At 45.0% G+C, this 21,897-nt stretch overlaps 1 protein-coding gene and 1 pseudogene across 2 annotated transcripts in view; both read left to right on the top strand.

Moving 5' to 3' along the window:
- Positions 1-21,897, top strand: part of LOC117506091 (metabotropic glutamate receptor 4-like) — a 771,651-nt gene that overhangs the window by 370,481 nt on the left and 379,273 nt on the right. The window lies entirely within an intron of this gene.
- On the top strand, positions 7,427-7,545 carry LOC117508053 (annotated as a pseudogene).

The raw sequence follows: 21,897 nt of genomic DNA, 5'->3' as shown, positions 1-21,897 counted from the left end.
ATTTATTATTATTTATTTATTTTAATTTATTTACATAACACCAAATCACAACAGAGCTACCTTAAGGCACTTCACATGGGTAAGGTCTAACCTTACCAAACCCCTGAGCAAGCACACCATGACTGTAGTAAGGAAAACTCCCTTTGTTATTTTTGAGGAAGAAATCTCAAGCAGACCAGACTTTGAGGGGTGGCCATTCTACCAAACAACAGACAGAAAAAACAAAAAACAACCAAAATAATAATAATAATAATAATAATAATAATAATAATAATAATAATAATAATAATAATAATAATAATAGGGCAAGTGGCATCATCAAGTCAAGGAAAGTCCTTTTGGTTGCTCCCTTGTTTCCACTTGGGGTTGCCACAGCAGATTGGAGGTGGCTCTGCATGTTGTATGAAAGTCAATAATTATATTGTTCCAATGAAGCCCCAGGTCCTCAAGCTTGTACAGTTGGACTAGTCTGTGTTACTCCAGTTTGCAATACCTTCCAAACACTTCTGTCTAACTGTTCAGCATGCAGCTCTGTATGGCCCAAGCACAGCCATAATGCCTCAAACAGAGACAGAAAGAGGACAGAATTAATCAGGCAGAACTACCAGCACCTAAGGCATTGGTTTCACAAACAGTAGATCAACAGAGAAGCGGGAAGGCTACTAATGTGATCACCGGAACCTAAATCTATGCTTCACTAACAAACCCAGAATTTAGATATAATGAGGCTGAGACCTGGTCTGTTGTTAATAATGCAAATTAAGAGGAAAGGTGGGTCAACCGTACACACATATGTTAGTCATGCTATGTGTTATTTATGTCGCGTTTGTCTATTGGTCTACTTTTTTATTTATTTGTATTGTACTGTGAAGGCATATGTGTCCCTATGAGACAATAAAGTGTTAGGGTTTGTATATCATATTGTATCATATCATATTGTATCGTATCGTATCGTATCATCTCTGTGCAGAGCACAAACAGTAACAAAACAGATAAACAACCAAATATGTGAAGCCAACAGATGACTTAAGAAGAAAACAGGGCTTTGACACATGATGTTACGTATCCATGACAGAGATTGAGCTTGTTGCACACTGTGTTCTTAAAATGGAAAAGCAGTGGCATTTAATCATGTTATAGTCACAAGATCGATATGGTGATAGAATATCAACAGAGTTCGTGACTGGAGTGAAAGTAAATGCCATTGCTTAGCACAAACCTTCCTACATCTTGGGTTATTCTGCTCTTATGCTGGTTTTATAGCATAGCTTTTTGTCCACTTTTAATACCTGATTGGTCCACTCACTCATCATGTGTGCTTCACAGATTGTAAATACAGTGGTCTCTCGCTATAACGCGGTTCACCTTTCACGGCCTCGCAGTTTCGCAGATTTTTTAGTCCAGTTTTGCATGCTTTTTTTTTTTTTTCACAGCGCATTGTGTTCTGCGTCCTCATCAAGCAGGCTGGTCGCGGCACCGGTCAGCATCACCGCGAAGGGAGAGCACGCGCATTGTGTTCTGCGTGTCTGTTTATAAGAATCTTCTCGCCCAGAAGAAAAAAGAACGCCAACAACTACCCATAACTGTGTTCTTCACTCGGAAGAAGACACCTGCACCGAGGTGTCACTCAGTGTAAAAAAGACGCAACAGTGGAGCGGCGCCACAACGCAGAGGCATGATCAGATGAACTGTGAAATACTGGTGAGTCACTATTAATAATTTCTTACGTGTCCAACCTCGTAGGTTGATTGTTAAAATTAAATTTGTTAGTTCTAAAAGCCATCATAGTTATTTATAGGAAAACGTTCTATTTTTTTCTACTAAGGTTTGAACTTTGAGAGTGTTTACACAGGAGAGAAAAGTGAGAAAATGTTAATGCCTGTTAGAGAAAAGTGTATAAAGTGTGTAATGAGGGGTTTTACAGCCTTAAAACATCTATAATAATTGTAAAAAATAACGCTGACTACTTCACGGATTTCGCCTATTGCGGGTTATTTTTAGAACGTAACTCCCGTGATAAACGAGGGACCACTGTATAGAAATATATTTAAATCAATAGCACTGTGAAATATGATACAGTGTGCCGATCAAATGCACGCCAGTGACATTTATGCAGTTCTAGTCATGTTTGTCTCAGCATTTAGCTTTCACTAAACTCAAATCAACACAGATGTGAGCAGAAAGGACAACAGCACCGCGAAATGGCAAAACAGAATCAATCAACTTCAATCAACTTTTTTCTTATATAGCGCCAAATCACAACAAACAGTTGCCCCAAGGCGCTCCATATTGCAAGGCAAGGCCATACAATAACCATGAAAAACCCCAACGGTCAAAACGACCCCCTATGAGCAAGCACTTGGCCACAGTGGGAAGGAAAAACTCCCTTTTAACAGGAAGAAACCTCCAGCAGAACCAGGCTCAGGGAGGGGCAGTCTTCTGCTGAGACTGGTTGGGGCTGAGGAAAAGAACCAGGAGAAAGACATGCCGAGAAGGGGGGCAGAGATCGATCACTAATGATTAAATGCAGAGTGATGCACATGGAGCAAAAAAAGAAAGAAACAGTGCATCATGGGAACCCCCCCACAGTCTACATCTAAAGCAACATAACCAAGGGATGGTCCAGGGTCACCCGATCCAGCCCTAACTATAAGCCTTAGCGAAAAGGAAAGTTTTAAGCCTAATCTTAAAAGTAGAGAGGGTATCTGTCTCCCTGATCTGAATTGGGAGCTGGTTCCACAGGAGAGGAGCCTGAAAGCTGAAGGCTCTGCCTCCCATTCTACTCTTACAAACCCTAGGAACTACAAGTAAGCCCGCAGTCTGAGAGCGAAGCGCTCTAATGGGGTAATATGGTACTACGAGGTCCCTAAGATAAGATGGGACCTGATTATTCAAAACCTTATAAGTAAGAAGAAGAATTTTAAATTCTATTCTAGAATTAACAGGAAGCCAATGAAGAGAGGCCAACACGGGTGAGATATGCTCTCTCCTGCTAGTCCCCGTCAGTACTCTAGCTGCAGCATTCTGAACCAACTGAAGGCTTTTTAGGGAACTTTTAGGACAACCTGATAATAATGAATTACAATAGTCCAGCCTAGAGGAAATAAATGCATGAATTAGTTTTTCAGCATCACTCTGAGACAAGACCTTTCTGATTTTAGAGATATTGCGTAAATGCAAAAAGGCAGTCCTACATATTTGTTTAATATGCGCTTTGAATGACATATCCTGATCAAAAATAACTCCAAGATTTCTCACAGTATTACTAGAGATCAGGGAAATGCCATCCAGAGTAACGATCTGGTTAGACACCATGCTTCTAAGATTTGTGGGGCCAAGTACAATAACTTCAGTTTTATCTGAGTTTAAAAGCAGGAAATTAGAGGTCATCCATGTCTTTATGTCTGTAAGACAATCCTGCAGTTTAGCTAATTGGTGTGTATCCTCTGGCTTCATGGATAGATAAAGCTGGGTATCATCTGCATAGCAATGAAAATTTAAGCAATACCGTCTAATAATACTGCCCAAGGGAAGCATGTATAAAGTGAATAAAATTGGTCCTAGCACAGAACCTTGTGGAACTCCATAATTAACTTTAGTCTGTGAAGAAGATTCCCCATTTACATGAACAAACTGTAATCTATTAGACAAATATGATTCAAACCACCGCAGCGCAGTGCCTTTAATACCTATGACATGCTCTAATCTCTGTAATAAAATTTTATGGTCAACAGTATCAAAAGCAGCACTGAGGTCCAACAGAACAAGCACAGAGATAAGTCCACTGTCCGAAGCCATAAGAAGATCATTTGTAACCTTCACTAATGCTGTTTCTGTACTATGATGAATTCTAAAACCTGACTGAAACTCTTCAAATAGACCATTCCTCTGCAGATGATCAGTTAGCTGTTTTACAACTACCCTCTCAAGAATCTTTGAGAGAAAAGGAAGGTTGGAGATTGGCCTATAATTAGCTAAGATAGCTGGGTCAAGTGATGGCTTTTTAAGTAATGGTTTAATTACTGCCACCTTAAAGGCCTGTGGTACATAACCAACTAACAAAGATAGATTGATCATATTTAAGATTGAAGCATTAAATAATGGTAGGACTTCCTTGAGCAGCCTGGCAGGAATGGGGTCTAATAAGCATGTTGATGGTTTGGATGAAGTAACTAATGAAAATAACTCAGACAGAACAATCGGAGAGAAAGAGTCTAACCAAATACCGGCATCACTGAAAGCAGCCAAAGATAACGATACATCTTTGGGATGGTTATGAGTAATTTTTTCTCTAATAGTCAAAATTTTGTTAGCAAAGAAAGTCATGAAGTCATCACTAGTTAAAGTTAATGGAATACTCAGCTCAATAGAGCTCTGACTCTTTGTCAGCCTGGCTACAGTGCTGAAAAGAAACCTGGGGTTGTTCTTATTTTCTTCAATTAGTGATGAGTAGAAAGATGTCCTAGCTTCACGGAGGGCTTTCTTATAGAGCAACAAACTCTTTTTCCAGGCTAAGTGAAGATCTTCTAAATTAGTGAGACGCCATTTCCTCTCCAACTTACGGGTTATCTGCTTTAAGCTACGAGTTTGTGAGTTATACCACGGAGTCAGACACTTCTGATTTAAAGCTCTCTTTTTCAGAGGAGCTACAGCATCCAAAGTTGTCTTCAGTGAGGATGTAAAACTATTGACGAGATACTCTATCTCACTTACAGAGTTTAGGTAGCTACTCTGCTCTGTGTTGGTATATGACATTAGAGAACATAAAGAAGGAATCATATCCTTAAACCTAGTTACAGCGCTTTCTGAAAGAGTTCTAGTGTAATGAAACTTATTCCCCACTGCAGGGTAGTCCATCAGGGTAAATGTAAATGTTATTAAAAAATGATCAGACAGAAGGGAGTTTTCAGGGAATACTGTTAAGTCTTCTATTTCCATACCATAAGTCAGAACAAGATCTAAAATATGATTAAAGTGGTGGGTGGACTCATTTACCCCAATGGAGAACCGTAACCCTTACTACGACTTTCTAACTTCTTTCTTTCATGCTAGCTTGCACAGCTCCTCGTAGTGCACCTGGAAAATAAGTCTAGCTTTCAGATCTAATTTGTGCGATCTTCCCCTCGCTGTAGTGATTTTAGTTTATCAGAAAAGAAAGTCATTAATGAGGTTATTGTGATGGCATTCATTTTTTCCCCCTAGTAACCATTTGTGTAGAAGCATCTGAGCAGTTGTCAAGAAGCTATGATAGCATCACTTTGGAGCTCTGTATCAAGATGGATCCATTGTGTCAAAGCTGAAACACAGAAATGTATAAAGAGGGTTGAGGGCAGTGCATCAGGCCTGTTTATTAAGCAGCCACTCCCATCTCTGTCATTTATACTGCAAATCCTTATCCCGTGCGACTACACCAACACTATTCTAGACATCCTGTGGTGAAATTACATTCCTTCACCTCCCCTCATAAAACTAATCCCCCATCTGAATCAGGTTTTAGTAATATTGTTTCATGAAGTGGGTGGAAAATGGCAGCTGGTGATGAGACCCACAACACAGTTGGCCATGTCTTTAATTAGCATTAGCGTCACAACCATTTTAATTACAATCCTATAAAAACAAAATGGCCACATTTCGACAGAGACTTCTGAACTGGTTTACGTCCCACACTGAAAATGTCTTTAAAACCGTTACAGTGATCTCTGTTCTGAAAATGAGCCACACAGCAGCCGCTCATTAGAAAACAATGGCAGTCCTGTTAAACAGCAAAATATTCTACAACCCCAAATCAGAAGAACCGGGATGTGATGGAAAATGCAATTTAAAGAAAACCCGCAGTGGTTCTTAGGTTTGCTTTGGCTGGATGGTATGAAACCAAGATATTTCTTTTTTTCTGGTGAAATTCATTTAATTTGTCAATATTTCAGTTTCAATTTATTTTTCATTTATATAGCACCAAATCACAGCAGAGTTGCCTCAAGGTGCTTCACACAAGTAAGGTCTAACCTTATTAACCCCCAGAGCAGCAGTGGTAATGAAAAACTCCCTCTGAGGAAGAAACCTCAAGCAGACCAGACTCAAAGGGGTGACCCTCTGCTTGGGCCATGATACAAACATAAATTACTGAACAATTCACAGAAACAGTTCACAAAACTAATATACAGGAAATGCTGTTAATGTACATCAATATACATGCATTTCTCCATTTAAGGTCTGCAACAAATTCTCAAAATAAAAGTTGGGACCCTAAAGCATTTATGAATTTGTAGTGTTGCCATTCCTTCTCACAACACCTGAAAATCCTTTTGACATTGAGGATACCAAGCAATGAAACATTTCAAGTGTCCCATTTTCTTCTTTCAACCACACATTTTTTATTTCTAAATTCTCCTGGAGACAGGTTCAGACTGCAGGCAGTCCAGTCCAGTATTCCACAGCCATGTTTGTAATGTGTGTAGAAAGCTGTTTTGCATTGTTTTGTTGAAAAATGCATGGATGTCCCTGGAAAGGATGTTGTCTCGAAGGCAGCATATACTGCTCCAAAATCTCACAGTACCTTTTTGCATTAAAGCTGCCATCACAGATGTGTAAATTATCTTTCCCAAGAGCATTGACACAGCCCCATACCATGATAGACCCCGGCTTTTGGACTTGTTGTGGATAACAGTCTGAATGGTCCTTTCAGTTTTGGTCTGGAGGACATGGCGTCCATTTCTTTCAACAAAAGATCTGAAATACTGATTCGTATGACCATAATGCTTGTTCCCACTGAGTTAACTCCAACCAAGGTGCCTTCAAATGCCGCTTCTGAAGAAGGCTATCATAAGGCTTCTTTTTATGCACAGTAAAGCTTTAAGTGGCAGTTGTGAACTCCATATGGTAGTGCTTGACAAAGGACCACCCACCAAAAACAAAATTAAAAGCAAATCTGAGATGGACAAATATCATTCACTGCCTGAATTTGAACTTTTCTGCATCATTTGGTTGCTTACTTAAAACTTCAGCAGATCTCCTCAGCCACATGCCTGCACAGACTGATTGGCTGATGGCCTGTAAGTGTTAAAGCCTGGGAGCATGGAGAAGCAAAGAAACAAGTGTAGGATAACCAAATGTCCTATTTTTCCCAGGACATGTCTTGTTTGCACGTCCTGTCCTGGCCATCCTGGGTGTTTTTTTAGAAAGTGATGACAGTGTCCTGGTTTTCATTGTTTTTCAATGGGCCATTAAATTGACCGGCATTCCAGGAGCTACTAATCACCGGAACTATAGGTGGAATGGAACTGGAACAACTGGTAATTGGCGGAATGGATGACAATTGGCAGAATGGGTAGTTTTTACGTATATTACACCCAAAACAAGTATTGATGAGATGATCAGGTCTCATTATTAAAATAATCAAGTTATTTAGCCACTATATAAAGCTATAGGTCGGCACAGCCAGTCTGCTCTGTGCCAGCCTGATCCCATCAGATCTCAGAAGCTAAGCAGAGCAGGGTCTGGTTAGTACTTGGATGGGAGACCTCTTTGGAACACCAGTGGCTGTGTGTGTTTCTCCAGGTAAAACTGGAGTTGCGTCAGGAAGGGCATCCTGTGTAAAAACTTGTGCCAATTACCCATGCGGATCTGGTTGTATCCGATGAGGTGACCCTGAACAAAACCGGGAGCAGCCGAATGAACAACAACATAAAGCTATAGGTCAGCATTAGAAGCCAGAAACTCTTGACAGAACAGCGATGGAATGGCAGAACGGGAGCTTGTGTGGTGCCATCTAGTGTTAGTGAGGGTAAATTTTCCCAACATGGCGATCTGCTATTGTGGCAATTAATCAAAATCAAATAAATTTTATTTATATAGCGCCAAATCACAACAAACAGTTGCCCCAATGTGCTTTATATTGTAAGGCAAGGCCATACAATAATTACGGAAAAACCCCAACGGTCAAAACGACCCCCTGTGAGCAAGCACTTGGCAACAGTGGGAAGGAAAAACTCCCTTTTAACAGGAAGAAACCTCCAGCAGAACCAGGCTCAGGGAGGGGCAGTCTTCTGCTGGGACTGGATGAGGCTGAGGGAGAGAACCAGAAAAAAGACATGCTGTGGAGGGAAGCAGAGATCAATCACTAATGATTAAATGCAGAGTGGTGCATACAGAACAAAGAGAAAGAAACACTCAGTGCATCATGGGAACCCCTCAGCAGTCTAAGTCTATAGCAGCATAACTAAGGGATGGTTCAGGGTCACCTGATCCAGCCCTAACTATAAGCTTTAGCAAAAAGGAAAGTCTTAAGCCTAATCTTAAAAGTAGAGAGGGTGTCTGTCTCCCTGATCTGAATTGGGATCTGATTGAGATCTGTCCCAATAAGTGCTAATTGGGACAGAAAATAGATAAGTTTGGGGGGGGGGGTTCTGCTTTGTATGATAACATTTTATTACATTATCTTCAGATTGGTTATCAATATCTTGAGACTAGGGGGAACAGTAAGGTGCTGTCTATTGTGTGGGCCGCTGAAGAGGAGGTACTGCTGGCCCACCACCACCAGAGGGCGCCCTGCCTGAAGTGCGGGCTTCAGGCATGAGAGGGCGCTGCCGCCTTTCAGGAACAGCTGGGGTGACAGCTGTCACTCATCAACTATGACAGCTGTCACCAATCTCCTGGTCATCAACCACACTCACAAAAGTCGGACGACATCTCCACCTCGTCGCCGAGATATCGTTTGCCTTTGGAGGTAAAACTCTCAGCCGTGTTCAGTAGGTGCTACTGGTATTGTTACTGTGTTCCTGTTTTGGAGGTGGAGGTGTCTTACCCACCATTAAGGAACTGTCACTGCTTATATTTGCTGGGTGTAAACACACCCACACATAACTGTTTCTGCTTCCTGCCAGCAGTACCAGATCTGACAGCCGGAGACGGTGGCCACCTGGGGACTTGGACTCGGGGCACCAGTATTCTCCGGGTTCGGTGGCAGTGGAAATCGTGTGGGATCCGGCTCTTCTCTGGACGGACGTCTTCTATCCTCGAGCCTGCCCACACGTCACCTTAGTACATTTGACTCTGTCCAAATTCTGTATTTGTCTGTTTTTCGTTGTGCACGCTTCACAACAGTAAAGTGTTGTATTTTTGGCTCATCTATTGTCCGTTCATTTACGTTCCCTGTTGTGGGTCCATGTCATTACACTTTCACAACAGGATATCTCGGCCAATCGTCATGGATCCCGAGGGGCATCAACCATCTGTTGGACAGCCAATGGCAGAGCAGGATGCACAGGCATCTGCAGGGGGCGTGATCGGTGAGTTGCAGCAAATCCTCTCCGCTTTTACTGCTCGGTTGGATTTAATGGCCGAGCAAAATGTCATCCTCAACCGTAGGATGGAGGCTCTCACCGCGCAGGTGGAAGCGCGCGCTCAGGGCGCGGCTGCAGCTTCTCCTCCTGTTGACCCGGTGCTGAATATAGACGTTCCAGTGATTGTCCAATGAAGCCCCCCCACCATCCCCTGAAGCTTACATAAGTCCTGCGGAGCTGTACGGAGGTCGTGTGGAGACGTGCGCTGACTTTCTAATGCAGTGTTCGCTCGTCTTTGCACAGCGTCCCGTAATGTACGCATCAGACGCCAGTAGGGTGGCTTATGTCATTAATTTGCTTCGAGGTGAGGCACGCGCTTGGGCTACAGCACTTTGGGAGCAGAATTCACGGCTCCTTACCACTTACACTGGGTTCGAGGGGGAGTTCAGAACGGTTTTTGATCACCCTAACAGAGGCAAAACCGCTTCGACAGTGCTACTGTCTATGAGACAGGGGCGTCGGAGTGCAGCTGAGTATGCAGTCGACTTCCGCATTGCGGCTGCGAGGTCCAGCTGGAATACGGCTGCGCTCCGCGCCGCCTTCATAAACGGACTGTCGTCGGTCCTGAAGGAGCACCTGGTGGCTAAGGATGAGCCGCGGGATTTGGATAGTCTAATCGATCTGGTTATACGTTTGGACAATCGATTAGCGGAACGCCGTTGGGAGCGAGACGAAGGACATGGCTGGGCACACGCCGTCCCTCTCCCTTCCGGTTCCGACAAGGTTCCACCCTCCCCACGCTCCACAGCCTCTGCGCTCCGTGTGGCAACAGCTCCCCCTGCTGACGATGCTATGGACACGAGCAGGGCCAGATTAAGATCATCTTACAGACAGAGGAGAATGGCCCGCGGGGAGTGCTTTTTCTGCAGCTCAAATGAGCATCAGCAGAGAGACTGCCCCAAACGGTTAAACACAAACACCCGCCCTTAGAGACTGGGTTAAGGGTGGGTCCAGACATTCACGTGGGACGTACACGTATTTCCACACGTCTCCCAGTCACAATCCTGAGCGGGGATTTAACCCTTCAAGCCCCAGCACTGGTGGACACGGGGTCAGAAGGGAATCTGCTGGACAGCAGATGGGCAAGGGAGGTGGGGCTCCCTCTGGTGGCGCTTCCTTCACCTTTGAAGGTACTGGCACTAGATGGCACCCTTCTCCCTTTAATCACACACAAGACACAACCAGTAGTTCTGGTGGTGTCTGGGAATCATATGTGACTCCTTCTACTTCCCGCGTGATTTTGGGCTTCCCGTGGATGGTAAAACACAATCCCCGGATTGATTGGCCATCTGGGGTTGTGGCTCAGTGGAGCGAAACCTACCACCGGGAGTGTTTAGGATCCTCGGTTCCTCCCGGTTTAAGTGCTAATGAGGAGGTTAGAGTTCCCCCAAATCTGACGGCGGTGCCGATTGAGTACCATGATCTTGCTGACCTTTTCAGCAAAGATCTGGCTCTCACCCTTCCCCCCCACCGTCCATACGATTGTGCCATTGATTTGATTCCGGCCGTTGAGTACCCGTCCAGCAGGCTGTACAATCTCTCACGTCCAGAACGCGAATCAATGGAGACCTACATCCGGGACTCATTAGCTGCCGGGCTGATCCGGAACTCCACCTCCCCGATGGGTGCTGGTTTCTTTTTTGTGGGCAAGAAAGACGGCGGACTCTGTCCATGCATTGATTACAGAGGGCTGAACGAGATCACGGTTCGCAACCGATACCCGTTACCTCTGTTGGATTCAGTGTTTACGCCCTTGCATGGAGCCCAAATTTTCACAAAACTTGATCTTAGGAATGCGTACCACCTGGTTCGGATCCGGAAGGGAAACGAATGGAAGACGGCATTTAACACCCCGTTAGGTCACTTTGAGTACCTGGTCATGCCGTTCGGCCTCACTAACGCCCCCGCGACGTTCCAAGCGTTGGTTAATGACATCTTGCGGGACTTCCTGCATTGGTTTGTCTTCGTATATCTAGACGATATACTCATCTTCTCCCCGGACCCTGAGACTCATGTCCAGCATGTACGTCAGGTCCTGCAGCGGTTGTTGGAGAACCATCTGTTTGTGAAGGGTGAGAAGTGCGAGTTCCAACGTACTTCTTTGTCCTTCCTGGGGTTTATCATCTCCTCCAACTCCGTCGCCCCTGATCCGGCCAAGGTTGCGGCGGTGAGACACTGGCCCCAACCTACAAGCCGTAGGAAACTACAACAGTTCCTCGGTTTTGCAAATTTTTACCGGAGGTTCATTAAGGGCTACAGTCAGGTAGTTAGCCCCCTGACAGCCCTGACCTCCCCAAAAGTCCCCTTCACCTGGTCGGATCGGTGCGAAGCTGCATTTAGGGAATTGAAACGTCGGTTCTCGACTGCACCAGTTCTGGTGCAGCCCGATCCTTGCCGCCAGTTTGTGGTTGAAGTGGACACCTCGGACTGAGGGATAGGAGCCGTGCTGTCCCAGAGCGGGGAGTCCGATCAGATTCTCCATCCTTGTGCCTATTTCTCACGCAGGTTGACCCCAGCTGAGCGGAACTATGACGTGGGCAATTGGGAACTCCTCACGGTGAAGGAGGCTCTTGAGGAGTGGAGACATCTGTTAGAGGGAGCCACGGTACCATTTACGGTTTTCACGGACCACCGGAACCTGGAGTATATCAGGACCGCCAAGCGGCTGAACCCCAGGCAAGCCCGTTGGTCATTTTTGGGTGTTTTGACTTCCGGATCACCTACCGCCCCGGGACCAAGAACCAAAGATCGGATGCTCTGTCCCGGGTTCAGAAAGTCGAAGTCAAAACCGAGCTGTCGGATCCGCCGGAATCCATACTACCTGAGTCCACTATCGTGGCCACCCTCACCTGGAACGTGGAGAAGACCGCCCGGGAGGCCCTGGCACAGAACCCGGACCCGGGTACAGGACCGAAGAACTGCCTCTACGTCCCACCAGAAGCCAGAGCTGCCGTCCTGGACTTCTGTCACGGTTCCAAACTCTCCTGCCATCCGGGGGTGCAAAGGACCGTGGCAGTGGTTCGGCAGCGCTTCTGGTGGGCGTCCATGGAAGCCGACATCCGGGACTATGTCCAGGCCTGCACCACCTGCGCCAGGGGAAAAGGTGATCACCACCGGGCACAGGGACTCCTCCAACCGTTACCTGTGCCCCTTCGTCCCTGGTCCCACATCAGCCTGGACTTCGTCACGGGCCTCCCGCCGTCCCAGGACATGACTACCATCCTCACGATAGTGGACCGATTCTCCAAGGCGGCCCACTTCGTGGCCCTCCCGAAGCTCCCTACAGCCCAGGAGACAGCGGCCCTCCTGGTCCACCACGTCGTGCGTCTGCATGGGATACCTGTGGACATCGTCTCGGATCGAGGTCCCCAGTTCTCCTCTCAAGTCTGGAGGAGTTTCTGCCAAGAACTGGGGGCCACCGTGAGCCTCTCGTCCGGGTACCACCCGCAGACCAACGGACAGGCAGAACAGGCTAACCAGGAATTGGAGTAAGCCCTGCGCTGTGTGACGTCTGCACACCCGATGGCCTGGAGTGACCATCTGGCCTGGATCGAGTACGCTCATAACAGCCAGGTGTCCTCTGCCACTGGCCTCTCCCCATTTGAGGTATGTCTGGGGTACCAGCCCCCATTGTTTCCTGTGGTGGAGGGAGAGGTCGGTGTGCCCTCGGTCCAGGCCCACCTGCGGAGGTGCTGTCGGGTGTGGCGCACCACCCGTTCTGCCTTGTTGAAGGCCCGTACGAGGGCTAAGGCTCATGCAGACCGCCGGCGTTCCCCGGCCCATGCATACCAGTCTGGGCAGGAGGTGTGGCTTTCTACAAAGGACATCCCCCTCCAAGTGGACTCACCCAAACTCAAGGACAGGTATATCGGTCCTTTCAAGATCCTCAAAGTCCTCAGTCCGGCCGCAGTGAAGCTCCAGCTCCCAGGTTCACTGCGGGTCCATCTGGTTTTTCATGTTTCCCGGATCAAGCTGCACTGCACCTCACCCCTCTGTGCTCCCGGACCTGCGCCGCCTCCTGCCCGGATCATCGACGGGGAGCCGGCTTGGACTGTGCGTCAGCTCCTGGACGTCCACCGGAAGGGCCGGGGCTTCCAGTACTTGGTTGACTGGGAAGGTTATGGACCCGAAGAACGATCCTGGGTGAAGAGTTGCTTCATCCTGGATCCGGCCCTCCTGGCCGATTTCTACCGGCGACACCCGACAAGCCTGGTCGGGCGCCAGGAGGCGCCCTGTTGTGTGGGCCACTGAAGAGGAGGTACTGCTGGCCCACCACCACCAGAGGGTGCCCTGCCTGAAGTGCGGACTTCAGGCACGAGAGGGCGCTGCCGCCTTTCAGGAACAGCTGGGGTGACAGCTGTCACTCATCAACTATGACAGCTGTCACCAATCTCCTGGTCATCAACCACACACACAAAAGCCGGACGACATCTACACCTCGTCGCCGAGATATCGTTTGCCTTTGGAGGTAAAACTCTCAGCCGTGTTCAGTAGGTGCTACTGGTATTGTTATTGTGTTCCTGTTTTGGAGGTGGAGGTGTCTTACCCACCATTAAGGAACTGTCACTGCTTATATTTGTTGGGTGTACACACACCCACACATAACTGTTTCTGCTTCCTGCCAGCAGTACCAGATCCGACAGCCGGAGATGGTGGCCACCTGGGGACTCGGAACTTGGCGGCTCCAGTATTCTCCGGGTTCAGTGGCAGTGGAAATTGTGTGGGATCCGGCTCTTCTCTGGACGGACATCTTCTATCCTCGAGCCTGCCCACACGTCACCTTAGTACATTTGACTCTGTCCAAATTCTGTATTTGTCTGTATTTCTTTGTGCACGCTTCACAACAGTAAAGTGTTGTATTTTTGGCTCATCTATTGTCCGTTCATTTATCAATCAATCAATCAATTTTTTTATATAGCGCCAAATCACAACAAACAGTTGCCCCAAGGCGCTTTATATTGTAAGGCAAGGCCATACAATAATTATGTAAAACCCCAACGGTCAAAACGAACCCCTGTGAGCAAGCACTTGGCTACAGTGGGAAGGAAAAAACCCCTTTCAACAGGAAGAAACCCCCAGCAGAACCAGGCCCAGGGAGGGGCAGTCTTCTGCTGGGACTGGTTGGGGCTGAGGGAGAGAACCAGGAAAAAGACATGCTGTGGAGGGGAGCAGAGATCGATCACTAATGATTAAATGCAGAGTGGTGCATACAGAGCAAAAAGAGAAAGAAACAGTGCATCATGGGAACCCCCCAGCAGTCTACGTCTATAGCAGCATAACTAAGGGATGGTTCAGGGTCACCTGATCCAGCCCTAACTATAAGCTTTAGCAAAAAGGAAAGTTTTAAGCCTAATCTTAAAAGTAGAGAGGGTGTCTGTCTCCCTGATCTGAATTGGGAGCTGGTTCCACAGGAGAGGAGCCTGAAAGCTGAAGGCTCTGCCTCCCATTCTACTCTTACAAACCCTAGGAACTACAAGTAAGCCTGCAGTCTGAGAGCGAAGCGCTCTATTGGGGTGATATGGTACTACGAGGTCCCTAAGATAAGATGGGACCTGATTATTCAAAACCTTATAAGTAAGAAGAAGAATTTTAAATTCTATTCTAGAATTAACAGGAAGCCAATGAAGAGAGGCCAATATGGGTGAGATATGCTCTCTCCTTCTAGTCCCCGTCAGTACTCTAGCTGCAGCATTTTGAATTAACTGAAGGCTTTTTAGGGAACTTTTAGGACAACCTGATAATAATGAATTACAATAGTCCAGCCTAGAGGAAATAAATGCATGAATTAGTTTTTCAGCATCACTCTGAGACAAGACCTTTCTGATTTTAGAGATATTGCGTAAATGCAAAAAAGCAGTCCTACATATTTGTTTAATATGCGCTTTGAATGACATATCCTGATCAAAAATGACTCCAAGATTTCTCACAGTATTACTAGAGGTCAGGGTAATGCCATCCAGAGTAAGGATCTGGTTAGACACCATGTTTCTAAGATTTGTGGGGCCAAGTACAATAACTTCAGTTTTATCTGAGTTTAAAAGCAGGAAATTAGAGGTCATCCATGTCTTTATGTCTGTAAGACAATCCTGCAGTTTAGCTAATTGGTGTGTGTCCTCTGGCTTCATGGATAGATAAAGCTGGGTATCATCTGCGTAACAATGAAAATTTAATCAATACCGTCTAATAATACTGCCTAAGGGAAGCATGTATAAAGTGAATAAAATTGGTCCTAGCACAGAACCTTGTGGAACTCCATAATTAACTTTAGTCTGTGAAGAAGATTCCCCATTTACATGAACAAATTGTAATCTATTAGACAAATATGATTCAAACCACCGCAGCGCAGTGCCTTTAATACCTATGGCATGCTCTAATCTCTGTAATAAAATTTTATGGTCAACAGTATCAAAAGCAGCACTGAGGTCTAACAGAACAAGCACAGAGATGAGTCCACTGTCCGAGGCCATAAGAAGATCATTTGTAACCTTCACTAATGCTGTTTCTGTACTATGATGAATTCTAAAACCTGACTGAAACTCTTCAAATAGACCATTCCTCTGCAGATGATCAGTTAGCTGTTTTACAACTACCCTTTCAAGAATTTTTGAGAGAAAAGGAAGGTTGGAGATTGGCCTATAATTAGCTAAGATAGCTGGGTCAAGTGATGGCTTTTTAAGTAATGGTTTAATTACTGCCACCTTAAAAGCCTGTGGTACATAGCCAACTAACAAAGATAGATTGATCATATTTAAGATCGAAGCATTAAATAATGGTAGGGCTTCCTTGAGCAGCCTGGTAGGAATGGGGTCTAATAAACATGTTGATGGTTTGGATGAAGTAACTAATGAAAATAACTCAGACAGAACAATCGGAGAGAAAGAGTCTAACCAAATACCGGCATCACTGAAAGCAGCCAAAGATAACGATACGTTTTTGGGATGGTTATGAGTAATTTTTTCTCTAATAGTTAAAATTTTGTTAGCAAAGAAAGTCATGAAGTCATTACTAGTTAAAGTTAATGGAATACTCAGCTCAATAGAGCTCTGACTCTTTGTCAGCCTGGCTACAGTGCTGAAAGAAACCTGGGGTTGTTCTTATTTTCTTCAATTAGTGATGAGTAGAAAGATGTCCTAGCTTTACGGAGGGCTTTTTTATAGAGCAACAGACTCTTTTTCCAGGCTAAGTGAAGATCTTCTAAATTAGTGAGACGCCATTTCCTTTCCAACTTACGGGTTATCTGCTTTAAGCTACGAGTTTGTGAGTTATACCACGGAGTCAGACACTTCTGATTTAAAGCTCTCTTTTTCAGAGGAGCTACAGCATCCAAAGTTGTCTTCAATGAGGATGTAAAACTATTGACGAGATACTCTATCTCCCTTACAGAGTTTAGGTAGCTACTCTGCACTGTGTTGGTATATGGCATTAGAGAACATAAAGAAGGAATCATATCCTTAAACCTAGTTATAGCGCTTTCTGAAAGACTTCTAGTGTAATGAAACTTATTCCCCACTGCTGGGTAGTCCATCAGAGTAAATGTAAATGTTATTAAGAAATGATCAGACAGAAGGGAGTTTTCAGGGAATACTGTTAAGTCTTCTATTTCCATACCATAAGTCAGAACAAGATCTAAGATATGATTAAAGTGGTGGGTGGACTCATTTACTTTTTGAGCAAAGCCAATAGAGTCTAATAATAGATTAAATGCAGTGTTGAGGCTGCCATTCTCAGCATCTGTGTGGATGTTAAAATCGCCCACTATAATGATCTTATCTGAGCTAAGCACTAAGTCAGACAAAACGTCTGAAAATTCACAGAGAAACTCACAGTAACGACCAGGTGGACGATAGATAATAACAAATAAAACTGTTTTTTGGGACTTCCAATTTGGATGGACAAGACTAAGAGACAAGCTTTCAAATGAATTAAAGCTCTGTCTGGGTTTTTGATTAATTAATAAGCTGGAATGGAAGATTGCTGCTAATCCTCCGCCCCGGCCCGTGCTACGAGCATTCTGACAGTTAGTGTGACTCGGGGGTGTTGACTCATTTAAACTAACATATTCATCCTGCTGTAACCAGGTTTCTGTAAGGCAGAATAAATCAATATGTTGATCAATTATTATATCATTTACTAACAGGGACTTAGAAGAGAGAGACCTAATGTTTAACAGACCACATTTAACTGTTTTAGTCTGTGGTGCAGTTGAAGGTGCTATATTATTTTTTCTTTTTGAATTTTTATGCTTAAATAGATTTTTGCTGGTTATTGGTAGTCTGGGAGCAGGCACCGTCTCTATGGGGATGGGGTAATGAGGGGATGGCATTTATTTTGGCATTCTATTCTATGGCATTTATGCCCCCTGTTGTGGGTCCGTGTCGTTACACTTTCACAACACTGTCCCATCAACTGTGTTATCATTCCAATTCTGCCAACCGTTCTGATTCTAGCGATTAGAACCTGCTGCCAACCAGTATCCGCTGATTTGTTATCGTTTGAACGCGGATTGAGGAGCGATCCAGCGTCTGACTGAACCCAGCATCAAATAACCAGAAGCAGTTCCAAAAGAAAGTTTTATTTTTTTCCCCTAGTGCTGTACATGAAATACTAAACAAAACTGGTGAGGTGAAGAGGCGGTGCGCTTTCTCAGCGTCTCAATAGATCGAAGCCCGAACGTTTTGGACTCAGGAATTCCGCCGACACCCCCCCCCAGGTGGCTTTTCCCAGGACTGTACTCTGTGAAGGAGGAACAGAGGTGAGGTTATTCGACACTGTTACCACGAAATATTATTTAGAGGCACACTTATCAGCTACACGTTCAGGTCTGCTTTCGGATTTAGTTCAAAAGGGCTGCTGCTCACAGCTAGTGGAGGATAATCAATCCGCGTGCCACTGCCGTGAGGAACAAGCCAGACAATTTTCACCAATATTTAATTATAGCTGCGCAAAAACGCCAAATTACAATTACAGATAAGCCTTGCAGAATAATCACCTCTGACGTGTGCTGACCGCGTTTGCCTCTCACCCTCGTCCTCCTTCACAGGCGCAATGTCAGAATCTGGAGCGGCCCTCAGCGTCCCCAAACGATCGTCACATGGTCGTATTCTCCAGCAATTCAGCCCTGATCACCGCTGGCTTAAATGCAGCTCTTCATTTCTTCATTGGCACCAGCTGAGAGTCCTTAGATCTGCACGTGAATGCCACAGGTGTCGTAGATCATCCTGATAGAGAGCCGCACGTGAGTGCAACAGGTGCAGCAGATCACTGTAACGGAGGTGAGAGACTCTTCTGCAGCACACTCTCCCCAGAGATCAGCCCCAAACCACCTGGGAGGAAAATAAACACAAAAACAGCCAAACCCCCCAACACACAACATGATTATCTCACTGCCGGGCTGAGTGTCCTGCTTTCAGTAATCAAAATACGGTCACCCTAAACAACTGTAATAATGCCGTGTCCCGTCGAGATGAGGTAAACGTTGAGATGAGGTGCGTCACGCTACTGTGCATGCGCACATCGCTCTACCCTGGACTTAAAGACGTCACCCGTCGAGATGAGGTGCCTCGTGCAACTGCACATTTTTTTGTTTGTTTTTTCCGTCAAAGTTTTTTTTTTATTAATTGTATTCTGTGTATTTATAGCCTAGTAAGTAAAACATTTTCTGTATTTAAATATATGTATATGTATATTTTGCCTGTCGAAATAAGCTAACTTCAGGTTAAAAATACTTATCGTTTTATAGTGAGTAGATTTTATACATTACTATGTTCGGATGAACAATTTATACATTTACTTACCCATCAAAATAAGCGAACTTCATCAAGTAATTTTTTCAGTGCACAGATGTGCAGTTACGCGAGGAACCTCATCTCGACGACACACCTCATCTCGACAGAACACCGGGCATACCACCAACAAACACTGTGTACCAACCAAGGCAGTAAAGCACTTTTTCCTTTCATGCCATACCTCTAAAAATCTGCCACTCCAGATGTGGTTTGCACATTCAAGCTATTTTATTTTAATGTTCTTTCTTCTAAGTTCCCACTGAGGCACATAACCTGTTAAAGAACACTCATTAGTGTCATCCGGATCATATATTAAGGTTGCTTTTATCGCCTTCTCACAAGATTTTGTTGCTTTTCTCATCTGTATTCAGTCTTTGTACTCGCCATAACGCAGATCATTTGTAGTGAAGGGGCAAGAGAGATAATATTTAAGGTTATTTTTTTTCTTTTTTTTTGTCTTTGGAAAATGTATTTATTTTTACCCAAATAAATGAGCTGGGCCACAGTGGTGTTCATCTTGTCAGGAGGAGGTTGCCTTGAAGTCAGATGTTTAATATCAGGGGTTATCTTCACGCGTCTGCTGGCCTACAGGTCTGATAATGAAATGCTGCATGTGGGTACGAGGTATCTGGAGGGGAAAAAAATGGCTGTTTTTCATTTGGAAGGCGTTTTAGTGAGCGCAGCTTCCCCTCATGTCCTAAAAGAAAAAATAAAGAAAAAGGCAAACACATGACGACACATCCTCATCAAAACGGCACACTGCATATCATTAGCAGGAAATAGTTTAGTGAAACTGTGCGTGCTGTAGGGGGCTGAAAAGTTCCACTATCACCGGCACAGTTTACCGATACAAACACGGGCATGGTGCAGTCCCTGAGAACAACGCCCCCTACCCCCCTAACCCCAGGTGCAGAAAATTGCAGTCACACAAGAAAAGCTCTGTGCTGCAGCCCACCAAAATATTTATTTATTTGTTTGTTTCAAAGTCAGGAACGCTGGGAATAGAAGAATTTCATGATGCAATTTTCTCACATTTACTAAAAACAACAGCTGCCACATACCCAATGGCAGGAAAAATAACAAAAGCCATTAGCTTAGTTTCTATTATTTGAGTTTCTGCTGCAGCCGCAGTTAAGAGGGAATATTCTGTAGTGTGAAAGAAAACACAGCAAAAGGCCACATTTCTGCATGATTATAAATCAGGGACGCAAGTTTATGTTTCGGTTCGTGACCCCTTCTTGCTCGTCATCCCGATGTGTGAAGCGTTCCGCCTGCCGCAGCGTCGGTGAGAGCCCTGATGCCGCCTGTGAAAAGGCTCAGTGAGGGTTCAGGATGACTGGATTTGTTTTAAGCCTGGTGCAGGGAAGCTGTTTGTTGGATGCCATCGCACCTCTCCCTGGAAATCGCTTTAGAATTTCCTCTTCGCTCATGTTTATCCCCTTATCCCTCGCTCCTTTTTCATCTCTCTGCTGTGCATCTCCCGCTCTGCATCCTTTCCTCGCTTACAAGCCTGCATAGTTTAAAAAAATACCTGACATCAGATCAGATCCCCGTCAGGCTGCACATGCTCAGTTGCACGTTGCTGCATCCCTACAGGTGTAACAGCTCAGTGCCACACCAGGCTCTACCCTCATGTGGGTTTGAACTGGGTGTGTTCTATTAGAGTGACTGGAGGACCAATTCCACAACGGAATCTTGCTAGCGGAGCTGACAGTGTGACGCCCCAGCTATCACTTAAAACATCCACACACCTACAGTGCTTTGCAGACATATTTGCCTCCTTGGACTTTTCCACATTTTAATTTGTTTATGCCATTTCAAACACAAGGCTGCGGGTCATAGAGCTTTCTCTTATCGTGCCCCTGTTCTGTGGAATGATCTCCCTACATCAATAAAACAGTTAGATTCTGTGGAGACTTTCAAGTCCAGACTTAAGATGCACTTATTTTTCCTTTCATATGGCATAGTATAGTTCTATGCTTTTTACTCTTTTAAATTCATTTTATTAGAAAACGGCGCGGGCTGTGGCATCAACTTTACCTAAATTCTAACTTAGGGGTAGTGGCCAGCGATCACCTTAGCATTTCCTGTTTTTCTTGTTGTTTAATGCGGACAAATTATACTTTATTTGTTGTCTTTCTGATGCCTGATTCTGTTTTTTCTTTGTTTAAGGTGCAGCTCCATCCAGAGATGGCTGTGATATTTGTGCTGGAGACCCTCCTGTCCTGTGCACCAACATTTCCTGTATATTAATTTTGTGAATTGTTCTGTAATTTGTGTCTGTAGCATGGCCCAAGCAGAGGGTCACCCCTTTGAGTCTGGTCTGCTTGAGGTTTCTTCCTCAGAGGGAGATTTCCTTACCGCTGTTGCTCTGGGGGTTAGTAAGTTTAGACCTTACTTTGTGTGAAGCGCCTTGAGGCAGCTCTGTTGTGATTTGGCTCTATATAAATGAAAATAAATTGTTGTGGTTGTCCATTCGGCTGCTCCCGGTTTCTTGTTCGGGGTCGCCACAGCGGATACAGCCAGATCCACATTGGTAATTGGCACAAGTTTTATGCCGGATGTCCTTCCTGATGCAACTCCAGTTTTACCTGGAGAAACACATACAGCCGCTGGTGTTCCAAAGAGGTTCTCCCATCCATGTACTGACCACATCCTGCTCTGCTTAGCTTCTGAGATCTGACGGTATCAGGCTGACACAGAGCAGACCGGCTGCATAAATGAAAATAAATTGAAAATTGAAAAAAAATGTTCTAGCAATTGTACTGTCCTGG

This window comes from Thalassophryne amazonica, chromosome 3 (assembly GCF_902500255.1).
Source record: "Thalassophryne amazonica chromosome 3, fThaAma1.1, whole genome shotgun sequence".
NCBI lineage: Eukaryota > Metazoa > Chordata > Actinopteri > Batrachoidiformes > Batrachoididae > Thalassophryne > Thalassophryne amazonica.
The sequence above is the reverse complement of the archived record's forward strand: the minus strand, read 5'-3'. Positions and strand labels throughout refer to the sequence as shown.